The sequence below is a fragment of the Typopeltis vanoorti genome, chromosome 4 (genome assembly GCF_054136105.1).
Source record: "Typopeltis vanoorti isolate ZY-2024b chromosome 4, IOZ_Tvanoo_1.0, whole genome shotgun sequence".
Classification (NCBI taxonomy): Eukaryota; Metazoa; Arthropoda; class Arachnida; order Uropygi; family Thelyphonidae; genus Typopeltis; species Typopeltis vanoorti.
The window spans coordinates 67,964,710-67,983,182 of NC_143552.1; the positions used below are offsets into that span (position 1 = coordinate 67,964,710).

An 18,473-nucleotide genomic window follows, 5' to 3' on the forward strand; every position below is an offset into this window, starting at 1 on the left:
GATACAGTTTCTTATCTAGTATCAAGTATTATGAATTGCATTTGATTTGGAATTTGAAATCTAAAGAATATTAGTCTCTAGGTAAAAAGTAAAAAATCAGGGATACGAGTTTTAGGATGGAAAATAAGATGCCGTATACGGATAACATTAAGGTAAGCGACTCTAATGCAAGGTTGACAGTGATAAAAAAAAAAAAAGAATAAAATAAAAAAGTGTTTCCGACCACCCATTCTCATCAAATGGAATGATCCTGATATAAGAAGGAAGGGACACAAACATCTACACCATATTACAATATGGAATAAAGTAGGGCAGATTATAAGAGATTAATAGGTACCTGGAGACCTATAGATGACTTTCATGCTTATCACCAATGCAGAAGCATCAAGAATTTGGGGACAGCATGGTTTTGTGAAGGGGGTGGGGGTGAATCATTTCTCAGTAAGTTAGTTGCTTTGCTTTCTACAATAAAGTGAGAGCTTAGCTGGATAAGAAAATGGCTACACCATGATATGGATAGACTTCTTATCCATATAGTAAGTGAGAGTAAGTGGAGATGGATACGAAGCTGGTGATATGGATAAAAGAGTGGATGATGCATAGACATAAAAGACAGAACATTATACAAGAGTTTCTTGTATAATGAGACCTGTGCAGTAGCCATAATAGTCAAATCACACATGCACCACAGTAAAACTTGATTTATTGTACAGATATTTCATCGTGTTATAAGACAACATCAGGGTGAACTGAGAACGAATAATTGAACAAACTGAGTTTAAAAAAAAAAAAAGTGCACAATATATTAATCCCACTATACATACAGTCACAAGTTTATTGGTTAAAAATTATTGGGCTGAAAATAAAATTAAAACAATCTGAATTTAAAAAATTAAACCTAAGAATACAGTTTACTTAATACACTCAAGGATAACAATTTCCCACACTTTAGGAATGGCGAGGAAGTCATTGTGATTGAAGTTTGGTTAATGAAATAGGTCTACAACACCTTCTTTGAATAAACATGGATCTATGTAATAGTTCGGTGTGTTTCCATTGGATCATGTGGCTAGTGTTTTCATTCCCGTGTTGTACTAGGCCAGATTTGTGAAGTTTGAACATCAATACCACATCTGGCTTATCAAACCTCACAAATCTGTCCTAACACAACACAGATTGAAAACATGAGCCACAGGATCTTCGATCTTAATGACTTCCTCACAATTCCTAAAGTGTGGGAAATTTGTTATCCTTGAGTATATGAAATAAACTGTATTCTTAGATTTAATTTTTAAATTCAGATTATTTTATTTTCAGCCAATGAACTCGCAACTGCTTGTATAGGATTCTAACTTAATACATGCACTCTGTTTCTTTTACTCAAGTTACTCAGTGTTGTTTTCTTTCTTTCTCTCTCTTCACACTGATGGTGTATTACAATATAAGATGAAGTATCAATATATGTAGTTAAACCAAAGAGAAAGGGTATGACCAGCGATGTGCTACAGGGCTCTGTATACTTGGACTACTGCTGCTGTTCAATTCATACAACAGATACTGCAAATTGATATGAGGACTATACAATTGTTTATTAATGATGCTAAACTTGGAAGGACTACAGTTACTAAAGGAGATGTGGAGATCCTGCTGGAGTGGCTAATAGCTGCCAATTCAATGTACCAAAGGGTACCAATTGCAGAAACATGCAGTTCAGAAAACATATTTCAAAATGGACAAAATACCTTTAAAGAATCACTTAGATGTTAAGAAATTTGCTGACAAGTAAGGATAAGGAAATTATTATACCCTCTTTATACTGAATGTGGTTAGCATGGTTACATCAAAGCTAAAGGCTTTGATATAACCATATTTGGACTTCTTGGAGATGTGAAAGTTGTGGAGAATGGAAAGGATGAGGAAGAAAGTGGCCAAAATGGCTAACTGGTTTGTGAAGTATTCCATATAAAGACAGACCATGGGTTATAAATTTAGCTGATAATCAGAAAATAGGGTATAATAGAAAAATATAAATTAATAAAAATGTTTTATATAGATTCTCAAGAAATTGTTGAACATGTGAAATGTCTTTGATGACTTTGTAAATAAAAATAAAAAATATAAAAAATAAGTAGCATTTAAAAAAATAATAAAAAATCTGCCTTAGTTCAACCACTAACATACTAGCAGTTTACCTTTTGAGTGGAAGTCACATAAAAATAAAAAATAAAACTGGAGGAGAAACATGAGGTCACTATCATGGATGTTGTGCAGGAGTATGGCTAGCAAGAATAAAATCTAGTTTTTTTTTTGTTTTTTTTTTGCTTGGAGAATAACAAATAAGTGGAATGGATTGTTAGAGGCAGTCCTAGGTACTTTTGTCAGTGAACAAATTTAAAGAGAGGGATAAAGGCACTGTCAACAGCCAGTGTGAGCCTTACACCATGAGTCTTCAGATTATAGTGATGCTGAGGTAATACTAAACAGAAGGGACTGGTGACATTGGTCAGTGCAAACTTGCCAAAAATTATTGCTGTTGGTAAGTTATTTCCAGAGGAAAATATGCTCATGGAAATAGAATGTGATGAATACAGTGATTTAGGATTAGGAGATTTGAGAGCAGTCTGAGGTTGTCTGATGTGAAGTGGAAGCAAACAGGACAAAATGCAATCCGCATTTTTTTACTAACCTTGATTATAAGAAATTTCAGTTTTTAGTGAATTTTTTTTATCATTTCTCTATGCTTTTTCTATATTATTACAGTAAATACTTTAATTATGCTATTATAATAGATTTCTAAGCCTAACAGTGATTTTCTAACAGATAATTTCTAACAGCGAGTTTAAATTCTCATAACTTTTTTTTTTTTTTGGATAACGTGTTTGGCAAACCATTAAGGTGTATATAGGATTTCAAAATCTGTTGATACTTAATGACTCACTTGCTTTATATTTTTGATTGCATAACACTCTTAAATACAGAATATTATGATACAACCAGACCTAAGGTATAAGTCTCAAGAAATAAATTAATGTTCATCAACAATATATCATACAATACCAGGCTCTATTAACATGTATTTGAATCCGACTGGTTAAAACAGACCATTTTAAGCCAGCAAATAGCTGCTTATGGAGAAGCAGATCCATTTCCAGCATTATAAGCCAGCAAATAGCTGATTATGGAAAAGCAGTTCTGCTGGCCTGGTTGGGCGAGTGGTTAGCATATCTGCTCTCCAGGCAAAAAGGCTGGGGACATGGATGTTTGTAATTATCTATGAAAATACTACTGTGGTGGGTGGTAAATGGCATTGGTGTAGTTGCTGTTCATTATAGTTGGTGAGTGGTGGAGACAGAGTTGTAGAGTACGTGCCCTCCCACAATGAGTCTTTGGACTCCATGAAGGTGTCACGTAATAATATTGTAATTTGAGTTTGACATTCTTGGCATTCACAATCTTTTGTGTCATATCTGGTTCATGGAGACAATTCCAGAAACTACCATTAACTGTTTGAGTCAATGGGATCATCTCTCTTTAATACTGCCGGCCTGGCTGGCCGAGTGGTTAGCACATCCGCTCGCCAGCCAAAAGGCTGCAGGTTCAAATCCCGCTGTGGGCATGGATGTTCGTGATTGTCTGTGAAAATACTAGTGGTGGTGGGCAGTAGCATTGGTGTAGTGATGAAAGTAGTAGCAGAGACGGAGAATTGAGGAATAGGTGCCCTCCCTCAATGAGTCTTTGGACTCCCTGAAGATGTCATGTAATAATAATATGAATCCCACCCATGAAAGGTTGTAAACCTATCATATATTTCAGCACCGTGAGTGAAATCAGATAATCTGGGACTGGATGATCATACAGCTGCAAGAAACAGCTACATGAAGCCATTAAAAGATAATTACTTCTGATGATTATGGACAAGTGACTTAATATTCAGGAATCTGGATGACAACTACATCAGAGGATGTGGCCATAAATATGGTGGCATTTTGTTGCAACTTAATGGATTTTGAATGCAGCTTACACCAATATAACAGCATCAGAATCTTTAAAGGAAGAAAGCAATCTACAGGAAACAATTAAAGGGATGTTTGAAAAGAACAGTCTCTCTGAATGCAACCCTCAGTTTGGAAGCTACATCAGGTAGGAGTTAAATGGATAAAAAAAAATATCATTAGAAAATAACCCCATGGCAGGGGAAAAAAAGGATGCTCACAGCAACAGAAGAAATAGCTAAATTACTGAATGATCATTTTGTTGGACCATATCATCTTGTGTAAAAAATATGATAAATGACTGTTTGGAGGGAACACGAGAGATCCCCCAGAAGAAATTCTTAATCACTCAGCTCGGTAATATCGACAGTGAGTTTTGGGTTAAATGAAATTACGGGCGAAGCAGCAGACTATCAGGTGTGTTTATTATGGGGGGGGGGGGGTCTGGAAAGTTCTGATAAACACCTAGAACAAAAATGATATTAAGGCTGCTGATATAACTACAAGAAAGAACACGTGTTAAAAAAGTTTAAACCTCATGTTCATCAAATTGTAATAACCTGTCCCTTTCCTTTCTTGAACAAAAATCATATTTTCAAAAGTATTATTTTTGTTCTAGGTGTTTATAAGAACTCTTCCAGATCTCGTATGTCTGTTAAATGCACACGTGTTCTTTTGACTGGTTTCCAGGCAGGGAGTTCTCTGCGTCTCTGTATGAAACCGGCTAACTCACCTTCGCTCGAAAAATCCTTATAAAGGTTCTTCGACAAAATCGACAATAAATCATAGAAACAAATACGAATGTCGCCGCTAGAAATGCATACAGATGCACGCAGGCTCGACGCGATAACACCTAGTTGACTAACGACTTGCAAAAAACATTACAAATATTAACGCAATAATAAACAAAAAAAAAAAAAACCAGTACAGGTAATATTTGTAGGCTATCTTTAAAGAATGAAAACGTTTAGAGAATTTATTTCGTCCGCCAGTTCATTAGATATAATAAAAAACACAGTAGAAAACATACGCGCACCATAGGAAAATTAGAGAAGAAAGCAAAAGAAAACCAAACCTAAATACAGCACGAACACCTGCCTAGCAGAATGTAAATAACTAAAAGTCGTATTTCACCAAGAGAGGGCTCTTCTACTTTCTCTTCCCATAGTCCACAAAGGACTGTCTAGTAGATATCAGGAAATATACCTCAGAAAAATCTTCCAGTCAGTTCTTGATTGACACTTTGCTTTCAGCTCTGTATGTGAAGTACCTGTTCAATTCAATTTTTTTTTATATTGTTCAATTCAATTTTTTTTTTATATTGTCGATCCAGTTAATTCTAGGAATGTCTATTTCTCGAGTTCCGGGAATAAGTCTTTCATTAGATCTGCTATGGTCAAGCAAGATGAATTGTTTCCTTCGAATCATATTTATGATGTTATCTCTTAGACCAGCGAAAGAAGTGATACTTTGTTTTACTTATCAGGATTTTTGGAGGGTCCCAAATTAACTTCCGCATAGATGTATATGGAATTAACTAGTATATCAAAAAGACGTGATATGTTTATGGAATTAACTAGTATATCAAAATGACGTAATATGTTTGTAATCGTAAGCTTGTTATCTGCCCATAGTGGTTTTAGTTTTTGAGTGTTGTTGTCGCTTTTTGCAATTTTGGTTCTAATATCCTGTCTTGATCTTCCACTTTAAAGATATCGCTTAGGTATTAAATTCATCAACTTCTTCTATAATCGCGTAGGATTTTTTTCAGTTTCTGCCACAGCACTTCCTTCTTGGAAAGAAGCACAAATATTTGTCATTGCTTGAGGGGTATTAATGGCTAAGCTGTATTGTTTAAGAATATCATATAAGTTTCTGGTGATTTCCTGAAGAACTGATTTAATTTCTGGTAAAGATTAATATCATCAGCAAATTTTAGCCGGTTTATTCTTCTTCCTCCTACTGTCACGTCAATATCACAGTTCTCCAGGACCTCGTTTACAACATATTCAATGAACCAGCTAAATAACATTAGTGATATTTTGCATCCCTATCTCAGTCTACGCTACATTGGAAAAGAAGTGCTCTGATTCCAATTAATTTCAACCATCATTTCAGAATATAGTATATTCTTCAGTTCTCGTGTTTGTATTATTGATTTGTTCAGAAGTCAAGTTATATTAATAGTCTGTTTGCGATCAAAAGTTCTTATAATAAATAAAGTCATTAATATGATGAGTAAAGTCAGTAATCTTGGTAATTCGTTCATTGATTGGAGTTCTGTACATGAATCGAGTTAGGCATAATTTACATTGCATGACGATTAGCATTGCATTGATAGTGAAGATATTACAATCTTGGAGCTAGTTGTATTTTCACAACTAGGTATTGGATAACTGTAAAAAAATTCTTACAAAATTTTAAACATGGAAGCGCAGCAAATTTGTCTAAAAATAGAATAATCATCATACAGTATATTAACTGCTTTTGATCAATTACTTAAAAAAATCAGTTAACGCCTTTTATTCCCGTATAGGGAGTAGGCGAGGCCGTTTTATCCCTATCTAACTTTTGGAGACTGAGTGAGCAGTTCAGTCTCCACTGGTACACAATCAGAGATAGCTGTCCAAAGGCTATCGCTAATTAAGCGGCAAGCAATGAAAAGAAACGGCTGAACAAGTGCCGCCATCTCGTGGTCCTTAACACAATATATTTAATGTATGAAATAGTGTGGGTTCTACAGTCGATTTTCTTCAGTTTATGAGACGAAAAACCCGAGTTTCCGGGATTTGAATTCCGGTCGAAAAAAGGCTTAGAAAAATTTCCTCTAGTCGCCGACTAGATTCGAAACCAAGAGGTCTTCCTTCATGCCATTAAGAGCCGTGGAGTACAACCGCCACATCCACTGAGCTACACAGGCTTTACTTTATAGTGAAAATTTTGCTGATGAAACTTATGGCATACAAAATAATGCTCTCTGTCTGTAGGTTTTTTTTTTAGCATATTTCTTGAAACTCGTGTAAACATCAGGTTGTTATTCTAAAAGATATTAAAGACACAGATGCAAAAATAATAATAGATTGCATGTACAACGGCGAAGTGAACATTTCGCAGAACCAACTTTCTATGCTACTTGGTGCTGCTAAAAGTCTAAATGTGCAGGCAGAGATTTTTCCGATATTGGGACATTTCCGATATTAATCTCAGGAAAAGAGAGAAGATGAATTATATAACCAGGCCTTGTTACTTGCTGAACAGCAACCAGAAAACATAGCACCGAACTGCCACCTTGATAGAACAATCGCAAGAAAGTGAAGATATAGTAATATAAATCTTTATATGCGTTTCACCAATTGACGTTGAGTTACCGATCTCATACTGAAGTAGCAGATATTTTTCTCCCGGAAACTCGGGTTTTTCATTCTGCATACAGACAAATCGACTTTGAGAACACAAACAATTTACATACAAAAATACTAGTGGTGGTGTTGGGTAGTAGATGGTGTAGATGATGAAAATGTTAATTGTGATTCGCTTTAATTGGAGGATTAAATTGTGGAGATGGAGAGTTGTAGAGAAGGTGCGCTCCATTAATGAGACTTTGGACTCCGCAGAGGTTGCGTAATAATAATAATAATAATAATTAATAATTAATAAACAATAAAAAACAATAATTAATAAAGAATAAATGGGAGCGATATCCCAGAAGAGAAAAGTTGCTAGTTGTTTCCCAAGGGGCCTGTTTTGGATTCAGTGCTGTTTATTTTGTATGTAAATGACATTGGAAGAGGTCTGAATGGTGATATTCATTTGATTGCGGATGATGTTCCAATTTGGGCGAGAACAATGAGGAGTATTGCAGATGTCATGACTTTGCAAGAGGACGTGAATGCACTGGCCAAATAGGTAAATAAGTTGGGAGTTCAGTACAATGTGGGAAATGAAAAATTTTCAAATTGAAGAAACAAAGATAGGATATAGAGTACATAATCGGTGAAATATCTTTGAAGAAGTAGAAAAGATGAAAGATCTGGGAGAGGTTGTAGACAAGGACTTAAATTTTGGAGGAGATATTTCTGAACTTGTGAAGACAGCACAGCAGATAATGGGAATTCTGAAGAGGGCACTAACTTTAAGAAGTAAGGATGTCATGGTTCCCTTCCATACTGCTTTCTTCGGGCAACATTCGGATTACTCGCACAGATTTGGTTACCTGTTTTTCAAAAATATTAGGATGTATTGGAACAGGTCCAGAGAAGATTGACTTTCCGGTCAGTTGAATGTTGACTATGATGTGGGAAAATGAAATTTGCAGAAATTGATGGATAGGAGGAGAAAGGATATGATCGAGTGATATAAGTTGTTAAGGGGTTGTTACCAAATTAATGAGAGGGAGGTTTTGCATATAATTGGTGAAGACAGTGGGGGGGGAGAAACAAGGGGTCATCCCAGGAGACTGTATAATGTAGGCTGAATATACTTATCGTTTTCAACGGCGCAGTACCGTTTCTTCATATTTTCAGGCCATCCCTTCGTTTTAATAAAAATGTCAATTTTGTCCAGTTTTCAATAAAACTAAAAATATACTTTAATATTGGTAAATCATAAATTACACTGGCCAACAAAAAAAAAATTTTTTTTCTGCTGATTATGATCTGACACTTGTTTTACTAATTTGGGTGCGCTGATTTCAAATATTTCAAACCCATTTTTCTCTATCACGTCAGGTTTTTCCTCTATGGCATTTTCTTTTTGCTAATTTGTAAGTTTTTCATAGTTTTAAGGAGGCAGTACTATTTAGAGGATCAAAAAAATCGATTTCCTAATATTATTTTCTGAAAGTATATACTTTTAAAAATCTGTTCCTAACTTTTTATCAAGAAATTCGAAAAATTCCCGAAGATATACCCTATTATGAGTCTTTGACTCCTACATGAGTCTTTGACTCCTAGATGAGTCTTCGACTCCATGAGGTCTTGTTCAATAATAATAATTATTATTATTCAAAGCGGTGCGCAGATCAGAATCGGAGCGCTCACAGCTCCCGCTTGTTAGTAAACGAAAAAATTCGTAAGAACTTGCAACGGTACGTACTAGCGCTTTGAATGCGAGAGAGGCCGATAATCGACCTAATACATTTAGGTGATGAAAAGTAGGCGATGACAACTGCCTAAAAGAAATCAATGCTCTATGCGTCATAGCGGACAAAGAACGATCGAAATCAGTCAATCGTTAATCGATCGTGAAAGTATGATGAGCGCTTGTAACGTTTCAATAAAGTCTCTGGGTTTTTTTTTTGTCTTGTTAATTGCATGTTAGTCGGCAGTGAAGAAAATACATCATGTCTACTACGCGAAAATGTGTCAATAGTGTAGATTCCTTCTGCTACATTTGTGGCAGCTTTACTGTTCCCAGTCAAAGGACAAATATCACTGATTTCGTTAAGAAAGTGTACTTTGCATACTTTGACGTAAAACTTGCAGATCAGGACAATTCATGAGCTCCAAATAAAGTGTGTAAGTCATATGTAGAAAATTTACGACAGTGCAGCAAGGAAAAACGCCAAAAATTAGCTTTTGGCATTCCAATGATTTGGAGTGAACTGAAAAATCACGTAGATGATTGCTATTTTTGTTCAATTCAGACTTCTGGTTATAATAAGAAGAATAAGAAAATAATTGTGTATCGAAATCTCGACTCAGCAATTCGGCTCGTTCCAATGAAATAGCCGTGACAATTTATAAAGGACTTCCTTTATTTGAGAACGAGCATGATCGGGATATGCCAGATGTTCTTGAAGAGCAAGACCCGGATGTTGATTTAGACAATGAAAATTTAATCTCTAGTTCTGGACCGCAACGTTTTACTCAAGCGGAATTGAATGACTTAGTAAGAGATTTGGGCTTCTCAAAGGAACCATCGGAATCGTTGGCTTCAAGATTAAATCAAAAACAATTACTGGAGCAAGATACGAAGATAACTTTTTATCGTAGCATGGAAAATAATCTTGTACAATATTTTAAACACGAGTGTGGGTTTGTTTACTGTAACAATGTGTCAGGTTTACTAACTGAAATGAGTGTTGTACAATATCATCCGAATGAGTGGCGTTTATTTATCTACAGTTCAAGCAGAAGTCTCGAGTGTGCCTTACTACACAATGGGAATGTATATGGCTCAATTCCTATTGGCTATTCAGTGCACTTAAAGGAAACAAAACATATGAGGACATTAAAAAGGTTCTGAAGTTATTAAAATATACAGACCATAACTGGATCATCTGTGTGGATCTTAAAATGGTGAACTTTTTACTTGGCTTTCAAAGAGGATATACAAAGTTTCCGTGTTTTCTATGCTTCTGGGATAGTCGAGCTAGAAACCAACACTGGAGTCAGAAACATCGGACTCTTAGAATATCCTTAAATGTTGGAGAATAGAATGTTATAAATCAACCTTTAATCGACAGAGAAAAAATAATTTTTCCACCTCTACACATCAAACTAGGTCTTATGAAGCAGTATGTTAAAGCTTTAGATTTACAAGGTGACTGTTTCCAATACATATGTGAAAATTTTCCACGACTTAGTTATGAAAAATTAAAGTCGGTGTATTAAAGTCCGGTAAATTGAGAAAGAGGCCTGGACTTCATTTACGATGGTTGCGAATAATTTTCTTGGAAACAAAAAAGCGTGCAATTACAAAGATCTAGTGGAAACAATGCTTGAAAATTTCCAGGCGCCTAGGTTGCAACGTGAGCATAAAGCTTCATTTCCTATACAGTCATCTTGATAGATTTCCCGAGAATTTAGATGCTGTAAGCGATGAACAAGGCGAAAGATTTCATCAAGACTTAAAAACTATGGAAGATCGGTACCAAGGAAGATAGGATTCTCGCATGATGGCGGACTACTGTTGGAGTATTCAAAGGGATTGCCAAAACAGAACACACAGTAGAAATTGCTACAAACAAAAATTTATTCCCTGAAACTCACGTGTAAGTAAAATTGTTATTTTTTTTATAAATATTCTTGTAATTTTTAATGAGTATTGTTAAGTAGTTATGTATCTAATTATCGGCCTCTCTAAAGCGCCAGTACGTGCGTTGCAGGTTTTTACGCATTTATTCGTTTACTAACAAGCGAGAGCGGTGAGCGCTCCGATTCTGATCTGCGCACCGCTTTGAATAATAGGCTATATCTTCGGGAATTTTTCGAATTTCTTGATAGAAAGTTAGGAACAAATTTTTAAGAGTACATACTTTCAGAAATTAATATTAAAAAATCGATTTTTTGATCCTCTAAATAGTTCTGCCTCCTTAAAACTATGAAAAACTTACAAATTAGCAAAACGAAAATGCCATAGAGGAAAAACCTGAAGTGATAAAGAAAAATGGGTTTGATATTTGAAATCAGCGCACCCAAATTAATAAAAAACAAGTCTCATATAAAAGTCAGCAAAAATTGTGTTGGACTATGTTATTATTCATAACCTATATAAATATCATTGATACCAGTAATTTGTATAACCATGGAATCGCATTGATCGATACTAAATATTGATATGCAGTAATTTATTGAGAGAAAATAAAAAATGCATGTTGGTAACACTTGGGCTTCTCAGACGCGGAGTCTGTTGCTGTAGCGTTAGTTTTTATTTGTCTGTATGATAACTGGGGGTCTTTGTTATTCAATGCTGGTGGTTTAAATTTCATTTTTTTTTTTAAGTTTTAAACAGTGGCTGCCGGTGAAAATTTTAAGTGAGAGTGCTGCATATACAAAATAAAAATAAATAAATAAATAAATCTTTTTTTCCTAATCAGTAATAACCAATTTATTAATAAATAAATTTACATATTAAAAAATTGCTTTATTAAAAATATTTTACCAGAGCCTGTGTAGCTCAGTGGATGTGGCGTTTGCACACCACACGCTTGGCCGCATGAAGGAAGACTTGGTTTCGAGTCTAGTCGGCGACTAGAGGAAATTTTTCTAAGCCTTTTTTCGACCGGTTCCCGAGTTAGTCGATCTCTGGCACGGGCAAGCAGGTTTTTCCTCCGGGAAACTCGTCCTGTAAACTCAAGAAAATCGACCGTAGAACACACATTATTTTAGACATTAAATATATTTGTGTTAGGGTTAGGGACCACGAGATGGCGGCACATTTGAGCCGTCTCTCTTAACTGCATACCGCTTAATTAGTGATAGCCTTGGGCCATCTGTCTCTGATTGGGTACCAATGGAGATTGAACTGCCTACTCAGTCTCCAAAAGTTAGATAGGGCTAAATGGCCTCGCCTACTCCCGTATACGGGAATAAAAGGCGTTAGCTGATTTTTTTTTTTTTACCCTCACCATGAACAAACGCCAATAATAAAAGTTTCGTATCTCACAAAAATAACTCGCAAGCATACAATACACTCTCGAAACGAGCAGTGTCGGAATGACTTGTCACGTGCAATCACAAGCGCAAATGAATATCGGCAATATGGCTGCATTTGACCAAACGCGATAATTCTGACACTGAGTTAGATCGCAGTGTATTTGTTTTGTGTAACGATAACTGAAAAATATAATTATTTTCATATTTGCAACAGTGACACTCGTCATTATTCAGCCTTGTATTTACAATAAAGAAATAATTATATGTTATTTTAACAAAATAAAATAAGATTTGCAAAAAATAGTTCATCCTCACCAAGAACACGCACCAATAATAAAAGTTTCGTATCTCACAGACAGAGAAGTCGTGAGGAATTCTGGCGCCTATGGTCAGGAAAGAAAATTGTGCCGTTCTAAAAAAAAAAAAAAAACTTTAAAAATCTCAATTTTTGCGCCTATGGCCGGGGCCACATTGGCCATAGCCTCACTATGCCTCTGCTCACAGAAATAACACGCGCAAGCATACGATACACTGCTCAAACGAGCAGTGTCGGAATGACTTGTAACCTGCAATCACATGGGCAAACGAATTTCCGCGAGACTGGCTACAAATGCGATAATATCACGTTTGCAGCCACGTCGATATTATCACGTCAAAGGTGATAATATCGACACTGCGTTAGATCGCAATGTATTTGTTTCGTAATCTAGAGCGTTAATCGAACAATTTCAATTATTAACTATTCAATCACTGTCGAAAAAATAAGCTGTAACCTTTAACATGGTGTATTGCATTTATATAATGTTGTAAGCATTGTTATTATTTATAAACACAAACAAAATTAAAATTTTTCGTTTTTTCCCTGGGAGTGTCGCAGTGCTTATGTACGGGCCGCCATTGGTTTCAAGTCTTATTTTTTGAAGCTTTAAGTCTATCCTTGAAATGTCAAAGAGGCCAAACTGCAGTTTTAATGACGATCTCCAGAAAGAATTCAAATTTATTAAACTGGACAAGCTGTGTAGTGATGGAATACAAGTGGTATGCCAACATTATGATGTCCACTTTTTCCGTTGCTCATGGAGGCAGAAGTGACATCAACCAACATCTAGGTATCCAGAAACATAAGGATGCTGAAAAGACTGGCTTCAGTTAAAAACATCAGCTCTTTTATGCTGAAATGTAATTGTAATAGTGAAAGCGATAAAATTGCAGCAAGTGAAGCTCTTGTTGCTTATCATACTGTGCGCCACGGCCAAAGTTTTTGCGAAAATGACTGCTTGTCGACATTGATAAATAAAATTATGAACCAAAATTTTCTTCAGCATAAGGGAATAAAAGGCGCCAGCTTATAATAATAATAATAATAATAATAATGATTAGTACATGAAATCAGTGAGTCCTATTATTGTACTATATATTATATAATGCTAGAGAATTTTTCAAAGGGCCTCATCCCAAATAGAATCAGAGACTTTCTGTAGGTTAATAAAATTAGGGTACATTACTTTATTATGTTTTCCGTAGAATTATCCAGCAATATGGGTGAATAGACAGGGGTATATAGTCAAATATACCTCTGTCTTTTCCAGTTTTCCCTGCTTTGTATTTTTGGAATGGATTAAGAATAACTGTCCATAAATCTCTTTGACAGATCTGAGTGTTCCGTAGCTGCTTGCAAATTTTTTGAAATAAACTAACAACGGGTTTCTCTCCTTTTTAAATAGTTCTAATGGGATATTGTGAATTACTTCTGTTGTTAATCTTAAGATGACTCTATATTCTTCATCTCTCAGCATAGGATAATAACTGTTGTCTGTAATCATTAGAAAATTCCTACTGAATTGTCGAGTTCCAAGTTATCATCGTACTGAAATAGTTAACTTGAGTAATCATGTTATCTTTTGGACATTTTTCAAGATCAACAATATCTGTTCCATTCTCATGCTCAATTATTATTATTATTATGTGACACTTCCAGGGAGTCCGAAGACTCATCGAAAATACTAATGTCTCTACCACTAGTATTTTCACAGACAATCATAAACATTCATGCTTACGGCTGGATTTAAACTTGCAGCCTTTTGGCTGGAGAGCGGATATGCTAAGCACTCTGCCAGTTAAGCCGGCATCTAGCTCTTATCTAACTTTGATTTTATGTACACTTATCTGACTCGTACGAACAATATTATTATTAATATTGCTAAGATTAGTCCTGTATAGTTCAGTGGAAGTAATGTTTGCATTCATTACACCGGGGTTTCTCAAACTTTTTTTCCACGACGGAAAATTTCACAAATCCTGAAATTTTCACGGAACACCTTGGTTATTTTGCAATGTATTAATTAATAATTAATTGGTAATTTAGCTGATTTTTTATTATTAACTAATAATAATTGATAATTAATTATTAATTAATAATTAATTAAACCATCATTACATTAATTTGTGCTGATTTTCATTGGCATATCCTATTCTGATCACCAAAAATTTATATTATAAGTACTTACGAGTGAATGCAGACTTTTTCTCCTGTGTACTGATTTTGTAGGGTAGGTAAATATAAAAAAAATAAATCAGCAAATCTGAGCGTTAATAAAAAACAATCATTTATTGTCAAATGTTAATTAGTAAAAACAAAACACATAAAAATAGTAATATTATTATTATAATTACGGCTATTTTGCCTGCTTTAGTTTAGGAGTGCCCCTGTTTAAGTGTCATTGGCTATTTACTCACGGATTCTTAGGGCATTGTAGATGTAAATTTACCAAAACGTATACGTAGCATAAGGAAGAGAAATTTACACATACCTTTTTTTTTTGGGTGTTGTGGCTTTTCTTCTTTCTGCGATGTCCAAAAACTACTGAGTGTGTGGAGGGGGGGTAGGCAATTTGGGAGAATTAAAATAGAAAAACCCTGTTTTTTCCAGTAATATATATATAAACAATATATTATATTATTATATTATATAGGGTAGGAAAGGGTGAAAGGGTTGATTTTTTATATATGGAGGGGGAAGGGGGAAAGGGGGGGATGACGGGGTGCAGTCCGTTTCGACTATTCTTGGTCGTCATCTGAACACATTGGGAAAGTGGATGCTATTAAGTTCAATTAGATTTTCATAATCACTTGCGTTGAAGCCTGCTGGCTTATCTGTCACTGTAAATGGATTCAGATCCCAGGAATTGTCCTCACTGGATTTTGGAAAATATTGCAAAAGGGTTGATTGTAAGTCATGCACGAATAGTCGAAACGGACCGCACCCCGTCAACCCCCTTTTCCCCTTCCCCCTCCCTATATAAAAAATCAACCCTTTCACCCTTTCCTACCCTATATAATATAATAATATAATATATATGTTTATATATATATATTACTGGAAAAAAAAACGGGTTTTTCTATTTTAATTCAACCAAATTGCCTATCCCCCTCCACACACTCAGTAGATTTTGGACATCGCAGAAAGAAGAAAAGCCGCAACACCCAAAAAAAAGGTATGTGTAAATTTCTCTTCCTTATGCTATATATACCTTTTGGTAAATTTACATCTACAATGCCCTAAGAATCCGTGAGTAAATAGCCAATGAAACTTAAACGGGGGCATTCCTAAACTCAAGCAGGCAAAATAGCCGTAATTATAATAGTTTATTAAGAGGAGTAACATGGGAGTTTTCCCAGAAATAATATACATAAAAATAGTAAAATAAACTAGGGTATATACATGTGTATTGCACATTAAGTTCTTAATGACTCCGATGTTTTTGGGTCTTTGAATTACAAATTCTTTTGATATCAATCAGAATATTAGAAAGTTTAATTCTCATATTTGGTGTAGCGTCCAGTCTGTTCCTGTACTTTGATTTCGTTGTAGCATAACATGAAAATCCTTCCTTGCATAAATATGTCGTTGTAAAAGGAAGTAAAACAAAAATAGCTAGTTTTGACACGCTGGTACTCTTCTGTTAAATTTGTCAAGAAATCATTTATTGGCAGTTCCTTGTATTTTTGTTTTAAATCTGAGTCACTAATTAAGTTTAATTAGATTTTCATAATCACTTGCGCTGAAGCCTGCTGGCTTACTGTCACTGTAAATGGATTCAGATCCCAGGAATTGTCATCACTGGATTTTGGAAAATATTGCAAAAGGGTTGAATGTAAGTCATGCAAGTGTTCTAAAATTACGTTGGAAACTTTTTCATTTGCTTTAGAATTTATTTCAGTCAAAAATTCATGCAAGGTGGGAGAAAAATTTATTCTGTTCAAATGTAGAAATCCAGAATTGCAACTTCTTATCAAAAGATGCAATTTTATCTCTTGTATTAAAAATTGTAATATTCTTTCCTTGTAATGATAAGTTAATTTCATTGAACTTTGTAAAAATATCTGCCAGATACACAAGAGTAATCGACCATGAGGAATTTCTTAATAATTCAATAAAATTTTGTCCTAAATTATGTGACATCAAGAAGACTCACCATGACGAAGTTCAAAAAGCCTCAATAATGCTGTTCCTCTGGATAGCCATCTCACTTCAGAATGTAATAAAAGTGAGTTATGTGCACTATCCATTTCATCGCGCAAAAGTTTAAATAATCTGGATTGAAGTGGTCGAGATTTTATGTAGTTGATCATCTTTACGGCTTCATCCAAAATAGTTTTTAAATACGTAGGAATTCGTTTTGTTACTAGTGCTTGTCTATGCAAAACACAATGACTTTTGGTGGCTCTTGTAGCTACTTGCAGGATACGTGCTACAACTCCCTTCAGCTTTCCTACCATTGCTTGAGCACCTTCTGTACAAACTTCTCCCAACCGATTCCCTCTTTTATGATATAATTATTAACAGTTGAATATCTTCTCCGGTAGCTTTTTCTTGTAGATATTCGCACACAGAAAAAAGTCCAACGGCGTTAAGTCACATGATCTGGGCGGCCAATTCTGATCACCAAAACGGGAAATTACACGACCAGGAAATGAGTCATCTAGTAATTGAATTGTTTCTCGGGCTGTATGGCATGTGGCATCGTCTTGTTGAAACCACATGTCGTCCATATCCATATCTTGCAATTTAGGCACAAAAAACTGGATTATCATGTCGCAATAGCGAGCACCATTGTCTGTTATTGCCTTATCAGCCGCATTTTCGAAGAAGAATGGGCCTCCAGCCCAAAATCCGCACCAAACAGAGACACGTTGTGGATGCATTTGTTTATCAAAACTCGTGGATTTTCTGAACCCCAAATGCGACAGTTTTGTCGATTAACGAATTCATCAAGATGAAAATGAGCCTCATCGCTGAAGATGATTTTGTTCGAAAAATAAGCATCCACTTGTTGTTGTTCCATAATCAATTCAACGAACTCTCTTCGCCGTATGTGGTCAGTAGGCTTCAGTTCTTGAGTCAATTGAAATTTGTAAGCATAAAGATGCAAATCTTTCGTGAGAATACACTGTAGAGAGCTTCTCGAAATGCCCAATTAAAGACCACGGTGCTGAATTGATGTTCCTGGACTCTCAGCAACACTCTCACGAACTGCTTCGATGTTTTCTGTTGAACGACTTGTTGATGGACGGCCAGAGTGTATAAGATCACTAATTAATCCAGTTTCCTTGAATTTCTTAATTAATCTTTTCCCAGTTGATGAAGTTAAATCACTATTCTGACCAAATTTTGTACGAAAATTGCGAACTGTAGCTGCCAAACCTTCATTATTTTAAAATATTGTTCAACAATGAAAATGCGTTGTTCTTTCATGTAGCGCTCCATTTTTAATAACCCTGAACTGTCAGCTGTCACGCTGTCTTTTTTTTCTCGTTGGCAACACTTTACCGCACAAATGGCTCTAAATTTAAATCTTGCGTGAATTTTAGTACACCCTATAGATACACAGAGATTGCTGATATACTGAAGAAAGTGAGAGAAGATCAGGGACAAAAACAAGCATCAGTGGGAGCGAACGATGTCAAGAAGAAGCAAAGAAGATGTGCTGTACAGGAATTCTATAATTAAGGGTGTGAAGGATGCTAGAGTAATTAAATCGTGTTATCCAGGGGCAAAGATTAAGGATATAACTGGGGCTGTGAAATTGCAGAAAGATAGAGT

At 35.3% G+C, this 18,473-nt stretch overlaps 1 protein-coding gene across 2 annotated transcripts in view; it reads right to left on the minus strand.

Moving 5' to 3' along the window:
- The window catches only part of LOC150107381 (RNA-binding region-containing protein 3-like), a 168,588-nt gene extending 163,544 nt beyond the window's left edge, over positions 1-5,044 (minus strand). The window contains exon 1 of one of the 2 annotated variants that reach the window (XM_090391245.1): positions 4,726-5,044. The gene's annotated coding sequence lies outside the window, so the exon portion shown is untranslated. The remainder of the gene's footprint in view (positions 1-4,725) is intronic. The other variant, XM_090391244.1, reaches the window with a different exon arrangement.
- Between the last annotated feature and the right edge of the window lie 13,429 nt (positions 5,045-18,473).